Raw genomic sequence first — 10,894 nt, forward strand, 5'->3', positions numbered from 1 at the left:
AGGAACAGCTGACTGATTGTCCTCACTAAACTAGGAGTGTGTATGCCTACTGGGATGACCATTTAGCCGGAAACTGAATTTAGATGTTCCTAGCACATGCCAAAGAACCAGGACCCACCAGCCTGATCTGCATGGCAAGTCACCTTGATACTGGTTCACATTACCTTGTGACTCGACATTGACCCACCAGGTACTGTAGGGTGCTGCAGACCCGTGGAAATGCTGAGCAGGTGAGCCCTAGCCAGGTAGAAGACAGGTTCTTTGACCACAGTCGTTGGAAGCAGCTCCCGAGAACTTAGGACTCTCCAGCCAAACTCTTAGATCTTCTACTAAACGTCTTTCTGATGTTTCTTCCAGGGTATCCTGCAAGGGTCTTAAACATTCAACATCCAGCAAAGGGCTCAAGTCCTTTCTTACTACCTTCCTTACCTCAAGGTTGAACAAGGCATCCAGCCAGTCAACCTCCCAAATGGAAACCCAGGAGTCATCTTTGAATCTCTCTCCCTTTCCTGACACAGCATCTGGTCCCATTAGCTCTCTCTCTCTTCTGAAGGTACCCTAGATCCATGCACTCTACAAAGCTCTCTGCCCCCCCACCCCCACCCGCTTTCAGTTGTTAGCCATCTCGCCTGGCTGACAACATGGCTTTCTGAGCATCTTCTCAGCCAAATCACCTACCCTGACAGTCCGTTGTGTGTGCAGTGGCCTGGACAATCTTCAAGACACAAATCAGCACCTGCTTCTACCAGCATCTTATTTCAAAACTATGAATTTCTGCAGCACACTCACCAAGAGTAATGCTTCACTCTTTTCATACCACACTCGCTACCCTCGGGCCCTACAAACTGTCTTCTCTATTCTTCTAACCAAATTTGCTTCAAAATCTCTAAATAACCAAGTCCCCCCTTTCTTTTTGCTTAAATACAATGCCAATCTCTAGTCGCCCTTTAGAAACTTCTCCTGTAGCTCTTTTATTGTGTGATATATTATGTTTATATTATGTTTATATATTTTCTGCTGCCTCTTACCAGAATAGAAGCTGAGTCCCGCAGGATCCAGGACAGTGCTGAGCACAACTGATATATTTAGCCAGTGGACATAGCCTGTTGCTCCTTTCAGAACACTGATATGAAAACTTCCTGGACACATTTCTCTTTTTAAAAGAAGCTGGAGCTTTTGCCTTAAGATGAACTTGAAAACCTAGGCAGCTGCAGAATCCCGAGACTGGCAAGGGCCACACACGCCATGGCTTCTGCCAGAGCAAGGCCTCATTTTAATATATATGTGTGTATGTGTGTGTGTGTGTGTGTATACATATATATAATCTATTTGCCACCCACCTTCTGTAATGAGATTTTGTATTGAATTCCCAAACCATACTGTAATTTGGGAGCTGGTTTGCCTGGCTGCAAAGCCAGACCAGATTTGAAAAACTCAGATTGCAAAACCAGCCAGGAAGTTGAGTTTTCATCAGAGAAGATGAAACTCATTGTATTGATTGGGGCAGGGGTAGGAGGGGCAAGAAGGGAGAGTGGAAAACAGCCAGGAGCTCCCATTTCTATAAGATTATAATCAACTCAGGTTTAGCTTCTGCTTCATTACACTGGGGAAAAACAGAACGAGCCGACGTGCCCTGCCCCCACCATCTAGCACACCTGCAGGTAATAGTGCTAGCTTTGCACATCTTTATATTTTTTTTAAAACTCTTTTCCTTATTAAACTTGCACTGGGTGAATCTCCATTGGCCTATTGATTCGAGTATTAGGCTGTGTATCAAACATATGAAAATACAAATTGTTGTTTCAGAGAGAAATGACTGTCTTATATTTTTTTCTGTCTCCAGGGCTCTGAATATTCCCTGGGGTTCCCAGGCTGAATAGAATCAGTACCAGAGCCTCTTCTGGTCAGATGTGAAGTGGGGTGTTTCTCTAGGTAGATTTGAAGCCACCTCCTGCTGCTGCTGCCAAGAAGCCAGTAACAGGATAACATTTTTCCATTTAGTTAAAAAAACAAGAACGACAACAACAACATACCTATACTTAAAAAGAAACCAACCATTTCTACAGAGAGGAACCCACATAAAAGCGAACCTGGATATGCCGACTCAGCATTTTGACCTTGACACAGGCCTCTTGAGTGGAATCCCTCTTTGGGTTAACTAACCACGGCTGGTTGGTATCAAATCAGCAAGCACGTCACTTATGATCATCAGTCACAAAGGCTACAGCTCAAGGTTAGGTAGGATGAGAGTGAGCTCAGACAAGTTATTTATGAGTGTGCCAAATCCTTGCTCGACACCAGGCAGTACCAGCCATCGAGGTTAGGGTTGTGATGTGCTATGGCTGCCCAGAATGATAGTGATAACTCCTGGACTTGGAAGTTCTGGACAGAAAGAGGAAGTGGTAGGTTGCCCACTTCAGTAAGCTGAGATCTCCCGGGCTCTAGGATCAAGTTGTAGATGTAGTCATGAGGCCAAGGTCATGTACTTAATGCACCCCAGATCTTGGCTTCCTCAGAACTTGAGCAGATTTTTTTGTTCTATGAATCTGAGTGGTTAGAACACCAGGCTGAGTCTGCCTATTCATGCCTGTTGACTTCAGAGTTTTACCACCTCGCCATCACGCTCCCCTCACCCTTGACTTCCTCAAGAAAGCTTACAAGCAACCCTAGATAAGCTCTCTGCCCAGATTGCCGTTGAAATTTGAGTTCTGGCCTCCTCCGTGTCTCTTCTGGCATCTTCGCTGTAGCATTGGTGAGCAATAGTAATACTGATTGATGATGGTAACAGTACAGGGGTCATTTACCAACCCTGCACTCTCTGTGAGGAGTTTTATGAGTGTTACCCAATTTGGTCCTAATTCTGCCATAGGTAAGCATTCTTGTTATTCTTACTTTGTGAGAAGGAAAGTGAAATACAAAGGCCATAGAAGTTAGGCTGTCTGCTTCAGAGACACAGCTGCTGCCCCTCTGGCTCCTGAATGTTCAAAGGTTGGTCAAGTGGGAGGATTTGAACACAGTCGTTCTGGTCCCATAAATGTGCTTTAACTTCACTCTGTTACAACTGTTCTTCGTGCTCATCAGTCTGGCTTCCTGGAGGAATGACCTTGGTCATGCCCTCCTTTCCCATGCTGCCTAAGGTTTCTGTTACTGTCTTTCATTTGCGGAAGGGTCTTGCTATTCAGTCCAGGATGTCCTTGACCTTGTGACTTTCTTACTTCAGCCTCCTAGATATAGGGGTTATAGGTATGCATACTGCACCTGGGTTCTTAGGAGGACTTTGGCAAGCTGGCTCTGAACTTTCCAGAGTGGTAACTCATACCCTGAGATAGAGATGGAGCTGTTTACATCAAACCTTCTCTCTGCCCGGCTCATCTTTCCCTGCATTGAGACTAATAGCTCATGTAAACAATATTAATCTTTTGGAAGAGGCAGCTGCCTCAGCAGAGGGACTGCAAAGATCTCAGCTCAGGATCTGTGTGTACAGGAGAGCAGGCTGCTGCATCGTGGCCCAGCATGGCCCTTCTGCAGACTTATTCCATTTATCATCCATGGGACTGAGGTTTGTCTGTTAGAAACGTGTTGTTTTTAGTACAGGGTCTTGGGGCAGGAACTTGATGCTTTTACTGGGCCTAATCAGTCAGGGTTACAAGTTCAGGATGACAGTGTAAGGTCACAGGCCTACTTCCTAAAGGGCTAAGTCATGGACATGCACAAGTGACAGAAATTCAACCTGACCTGGCTTAGATGCAAAGATGTCCTGGATCCTGTAACTGGAGACCAAAGAGAGACCTTCAGAGATTCCAATGGAGTTGCTTTCTCTCTATTTTAATCCTTTTCCCTACTGTCTCATCTCTCGGTCTCTGCATATTAACCTCAAACTCTCTTGCCATTCACTGATAGAGTCTCTCCTTGTAGATGTGTAAGAGCCAGTATTGACTTATCTAGCTCTAGGCTCAGCATCGTATAACTCAGCAACATGGGAAGGAAGAACATTTCTCTAGTCAGAGTGAAGGAAAAGGAAATCCAGGCATGGCACTGATTGGCTGATCTCCTCTTGTGCAGCCAATCTTGAGGCCATGGCAGTTATATGTGGGAGGGGGGGATAGTGCTTAGTGGGGTCTGTGCCTCTGCCTGTTGTTTAGCCCACCAGGGAGGGCAGTGTGGTTGGTAGCTGTTGCTGAACAGGTGAGGCGGGATTGGGGAGTTCTTCAGTTGAAGTACACTGTTATTGTAGGTTAGAATGCAGTTGGGACAGACAAAATGAACTGATGTCCTTTGCAGGCCCAAAGGGGATTCCCAGAGAGACCACAGAGCAATGGCTCTTCACATGTAAGACCTCAGCTCTGGCTCCTTTGTCTGGTTGTTAGGACCTTTAGTTCAGGAATACTGTGGCAGTTATCAATAGTTCCTTTGACTTTCCCTATCTTCCTTGCCCTCTAAAGATGTAAAGAACCATTCAAACTTCCACCAGGTGCTCAGCATGCGAGGAAAGTATTGGGCTTAGGTTGTTGTTATTTTTAATCAAAATGATTATTGCGGTGACTATAGGTTCACAGACATTGCAAGGAATAACTGAGAGAGATGGTGTGTCTCTTGTGCCTGACCTCCTCCAGTGGCAAGACATTTGGCAAAACTATTAGGTAATATACTGTAACTCAGGGTACTGTGGTCATGCAAAAATTAAATTAAAACTATGGAGTTCAGCTTTTTATTTATTTATTTTTATTTTTTTACATCATTCACCATATTTCCATCTGAGAAGCCATGACACAAAGATGAAGTGACTTATCACAACAATGACCAAACTGTAAAAACTGCCAGAAAACTTCACTCAAAATTGGAAACAAACTGAAGGTGAATGTGAATATTTTAGGATGTGACCAAAGGGTTGCACTAAGTGTTATGATTTTGATGTGGAATGTCCCCATGGGCTTGTAGATTTGAACACGTAGTCTCCTGTAGGGGGGCAGTGCTGATGCTTAGGTCCTGTTCCCCAAATGGTCCTTGATCTGTCAGTAAAGAAAGCCATGGGCCAATTGTTGGGTGGGAGATACACGTGAGACTTCTGGTCCCAGGAGGAAAAGGAGACACAAGGAAGGAGAGGAGGAGTTTTGCCATGCTTTGGAACCAGAAGAATGCAGCAGCCATGTGAGGTCTCAGGAGGAGCTGGGGCCCGTGGCCACTGCTACAGGTGGGTGGTCATAGATGTCTGTCAGGGACTAGGTGGGATTAGCTGCTGAAGTTTAGGGCAGCTGGGAGGAGCAGAGATACAATTATTATTAAGGGTACAGTTTTCCAGGCAGAAGATAGTAGTACCCAGCAATTGTGTCCTAAGGTGAGTTGAAATGGAACAAATTGTGTGTGTGAATCCAAGGATTCAAAGAAAGCTGGGTAGGGGCTGGTAGCACAGTTACTTCCCAAAGTTAAAGGTGGGTTGAGCATAAAACTACTCACTACAGTCTCCAACTGGCAACACTGTTTTGAGAGACACAGAACCTTTAGAATTGTGCCTACTTAGTGGAGGTGGGTTGCTATGAATGGGCCTTGAAGCTTGTACCATCTTCTGGTTCTAGCCCTATCTCTTTATGCTTTCTGGTCTGCCCGGATGTAGACAGCTATGCTGGAAGCTCCTATTGAAGCAGATCAAGCTGTTTCTGTTCCCATGCCTTCCCCGTCCTGATGAATTAAACACCATGAGCTGAGTGAGGTTAACTTTCAGGGTTGCTTTGTCCAGGCAACTTGTCAAGACAATGAGAAAATAACCAATACAGAAAGCTGATATGGAGAAGTGGGCTCACACGGTTGTGAGAAACTTAACCACATGATTCATGAGCTTGGAACTGATTTATGTTGAAGAATGCCTAGGAGGCCATGGCGAGTTCAGAAATCCAGTGTGCCAATGGAAATATGGATAGTGACAATTTGGCCCATGAGATTTCACAGAAGAAGAACCCTATGGAAAAACATCTTGGAGACTCTTCTTGTGATATTCCAGCAAAGGACCAGGCTACATCCTGAAAATCTGAGCAAGGCTGAACTCAAAAGGAATGAACTAAACTGCTTGGTGAAAGGAATTTCTAGATAGTATAGACTTCAGGCTATGGCAGGGTTATTGTTCACTGCATTTAAATAGATTTATAGGGATAATTCAGAGCAGAAGGCAGAGTAGGAAGACATGGAAAAAAGGTACAGTTTGACAAGAAAAGGAGTTTGAGCACAGTTAAAGTTGCCAACAAGGAAGGTACAGAGCCAAAATAGGTGGCTGTGATTGTCAAGGGATCAATGCCAGTGTGAACAAGCCTTAAACTGAGACAACAGAACAGTTGTGAGGGCAAGACTCAGCACATCAAAGGCTCCAGAATTTCCAGTGCAAATTCATTGGGAAAATTCTCATTTAAAAGGATAGAGCATGCATGGAAATAAAGCAGGGGAGCAGGGTCTGGACAAATGCCACTGCAAGAGCACCCTGTTTGAAGGTGGCCTCTGAGGAAATGTTTTCCCAGGGTCGTCTGGGCAGGCACAGAAAAGCCACCACAGCTATAGTGAAACGGGGCTGGATGCATCTTGAACTAGCAGAAGAATTTGGCATCTTCCCTGTGGAATTGATTTTTAGGGATGCAGAGCACAAGGGTAATGAGGTCATTGAGGCTTATATCAAGGGTCAAGAACAAAAGCTAATGAGGGAAGGCAATGTGTACTGGATCGGATTCCCTAAAGAGAGGCCCCAAGAGGTCAAGGTGTGAAGTGCTGAGGGTGTTACTTGAGTTTGATGGATATTAAAGACACAAGCACTCCAGGATGTCTGCTAAATAATGCTGCAAGCAGAGTGGAGAAGACCCAAGAGAGAAGGGGACATGTGTGCCACAGGGCTCCTTGGGCCTGTTTGGAGATCATGTGATGTCACAAGCCTTGCAGGGTTGGCATGGAGCTGCAGGGTCTGATGTTCACAGGGCTTGCTTTCAGTCTTGCTTCTCCCAGTCATTCTTTGCTACAGTTCTGTTCCTTGCTACCATCCCACTCCTAGCTATCTTCCCGAATTCTTCTGAAATGAAAGTCTTCAATATATGTGGAAGGAGTTAGGCCTTGTTATGTTTTGTTTTGTTTTGTCTTGTTTTGTTTTGTTTTGTTTTGTTTTGTTGTATGAGTCTGACTCTAATCTGAGAAAAGACTTTGGGCTATTGAACAGTGTCAGACTTGTTAAAACTACAAAAACTCTTAAAATCAGACTATGTGCATTTTTCATGAAGAGGTGGCCATATCTTCTCAATTGGGACAATAGGAAAGGAGCCTGATGGTGAGAGGGGGTTGGAGCACAAGACTCTGCCTAGGGACCAGAGCAGATATGATGGTTTGGATGTGAAATATTTCCCATGGGTTCTTTTTCTTAGACATTAAATGGTGAAACATTTAACTGGCCAAGCTAGTGTAAGTGAGTCTCTGGGGGACAGGTTTTGAGGTGACATCTGGTGACATTTGAGGCTTCTGGTTCTAGTCCAAGCTTCCTGATCTGCCAAGTTGTGAGTAAGCTGTGCTGTAAGCTCCCACTGCTACTGACTGGGCCATTCCCACAGCTGTGGATCTCTTTGCCACACCTTCTCTACAAAACTTCTGTAATCAACAGCCAAAATAAACCCTTCCTTAGATGGCTGCCATTGGGCATTTTGTCCCAGCATCAATAAAAAACAATGACAACCCTAAGGAACAACATGTTGATGAAAGTGACACCTTGTCTCAGGTTGGAAAGCCCTGAGTTTGGAGTCAGACCACTCTTGCTTAGCTCAGTCTGATATCCAAATTGCCATCTTCTGGAAGTATTCTAAGGCTTTAGTCCTCTGTGATGAGGACGTTATGGAATCAGAAGGAATGTCAGCCAGTTTATGACTCTGGGCCTGCTGTGCCTCACACATTAACCCTTTAGAGCTCTGTGCCTGCTGTGCCTCACATATTAACCCTTTAGTTACTGGACTGCAGTATAGTCCACCCTTCCCAACGCCCTTTATATTTTTGATGGCTGAATTTTAACATTCCCAACCCTCCTCAACTTTATACCCTTCATAGCTGAACTTTAATCTTACACATGCCAGCAGCCAGATATGTGCCTCAGTTATTTCTAGACCTGGTCAGATATATGGCCTGACTATTATTATACATGGCGCCCAACACTGTGAGGATGGCTAGCAAGGATGCTGAACTGCTATCTGCATGGTCCTGTCTGTGGCCAGGAACCAGCTCTGATCATTTCAAGCAGGAGCAATTTGTCTCCCTTCTCTGAGTCCTTACATAACACAGGCCAGACAAGTACATCAGCCAAATGAAGTACAAAGAGTCAGACAGACACAGCAGCCCCAATGCTCAGAGGCCAGCCTGCCTGTCTGCCTCTCTTTGCTTTCTCTCCCTCCTTCCTGTTCTTCTTCCCTTCCTGTTGTTTTTACAGTTTCTTTAATGACATGTGCATTATCCTAAGCAGTGAGGATGGGCTGTAAATCAGACGACAGGGGAACTGGTCACATGGAGCAAACTGGGAAGAGCTGTGCTCTTATGGAAGGATTCCTCCATGAAGTGGGCTTTCTCAAGCATGGTGCTCGTGTCAGGTGCAAAGACTTGTGGGCCTGGAATGGTCCTACTAGTAGCAGCCTTAGGATGGAGCTGGGAGTAGAACCATATGAGGAATGCTGTGCAACTGCCTACATGGCCTGGAGAGTTTGCTCTGGGAGGCATGAGAGTGAGGTACACACACAAAACAGTCATGGCTTTCTGCCAAGAGTCACAGCCCAGGGCAGATGGCTTGTGACTCTGCCTTCAGATAATGTCATTTGCACTCTAAAGGACTAAAAAGGAGAGGAGTTATGGGTGGTTGGGGAAGAAAAGAAGGAGGAGGGCTCATCAGCCATGAGTGGGAGGGACTGGAAGGAGCATGTAGCCTCAGTGTGGGGTGGCACCCAATACCCTGAAGGGAAGGGAAAGAGCCATCTAACCATCTAGTTTTAGCACAAAGAAGTGATGGGACCAGAGTTGTAGACACTCACACACACACACACACACACACACACACACACACACACATCTCAGATGGCATGAGGAGTGGCTGGGCAGAACAGAGCCATTGGGAGAGATCCATGGGGGATAAATGGGATCAAGGAGGTGTCCTCAGGCTCTGGGGTGAAGGGACAAGGCATGAGGCAGAGGCCTTAGGAGGCTGAGGTAGATGATACACTATATAAAGGAGTTGGGGATCAGATAAAAAGGAGAACATGGAATATCTTCAGTTCCTAGCTTGAACTATAGTGTGAACTGTGACACCCACCAGGACTGGGAACATTGGATGCCCTAATTGTATTGGGCATACAGAGAGGCACAATACTGGTGAGAGGGAGTAGGAAGGCAGGAGGTACATTCTAGACTTGGGAACTTGGAAGTATTCTCCAGGCCTCATGGATGGGACCAACAGGTAGCTAGTCACAGGACAAATGTGGGATAGAGGGCCAAAGAGTGGGTGGCTTCGGGAACACAGGATGTGCAGTGGGACAGAGAGGGGGTGCTGCCTAAGCATCTCCAGCAGGAATGCTTCCCAGTTCCGTAACATCCTCTTGGGGGTTGGAGTTCTTCCCTTCAAGACTATGTCCAGACATGTGTGTGTCTCTACCTGTCTCTTCCTGATGTCCCCAGCTTCCCAGCACTGATTAATGTCACAGTGGGCCTACGAACATCTGGCAACATCTTTAATTTTATTTGGATTCTTCTTCTTCTCTCTCTCTCTCTTTTTTTTTTTTTTTCGGTTTGTTTTGTTTCTGGAGGCAGATCCTGAAGGGAGCAGATGGCAGTGAGAAAGGGCAGATCAATGCTGAAGAGAGTGGCCTGCTTTGCCCCTGGATTTTCAGACGAATGTTCTCTGTTCTTCCAAGTGATTGTTAGAAGCAAGCTTAAGGCTAATTATTTGTGCGTCTCAAATTCCCCTAGGGAGTTAAGCTTGTTTGGCTGGTTTATAGCTGTATTTCCAGACTCCTGTACAAAGCCAGGCCGCTGCACATAACAAAAATTTGTGCATTTGCTTAACAATATGAGTGAGCGCCAGAAAAGTGGTAGATGCTTTTCCAGGCTCTGGGAATTCAACAGCCAACCAACCAACCAACCAACCAACCAACCAACCAACCAATCAAAGATGCATCCTCATAATGACAGCCATATTTTTTTTTTTGGTTTTGTTTTGTTTTTGCTATATAGATGGGTCCTGCCATGTAGTTCAAACCCAATGTCCTCCTGCCAGAGGTACCGTAGTGGGGGGGATTAAAGCCTGTGCTACTACACCCAGCTGACAATCATAGAGTACAGTGGTGAGCAATCAGACATGAGCCTGCCTTCCAGGAACTTCCATTCTAAGAAGTAGACTTTCTCATCTGGCCAGCACATCTGTTAAGACACTTGTTTACAAGCCACAAAACACAGTAGGTTATGGCAAGCAAATGGTAATTTACTGGGAGGTAGGTGAAGCAGAAAGAGAGGGAGACCAAGCAAGAACTGCTAGGTGCCTAATGCCTAAGTCACCAGCTCTGGGTTGCATGGTTGCACAAGCAAGCACACAAAACTAAGAACTTGCATTCCTGGGAAATCATAGACTCTCCGTGTCTTCTTGGGAAGGCTGGTGTTTGTAACCACAATCAGTCAACTGCTAAGAAGCAGTGGGCTCAGGCAGGAGGAGCTTTGGTGGACCAAAGAACAAGATGTAGGGAAAACAGCATCCTTTGACCTGATTAATTTCAAGATGGGAAACTTGGGTTTTACAATTAAAATATAGTTGCAATTAAAGAAGAAAATTAGTAGTAAAAGGGAAAATCCAGCTATTATGTGTGGTGAGGGACCAACAGTGTAGGCAACATTTGGCCTCTTTCCAGATTAT

Source organism: Mus musculus, chromosome 8, assembly GCF_000001635.26.
Source record: "Mus musculus strain C57BL/6J chromosome 8, GRCm38.p6 C57BL/6J".
Classification (NCBI taxonomy): Eukaryota; Metazoa; Chordata; class Mammalia; order Rodentia; family Muridae; genus Mus; species Mus musculus.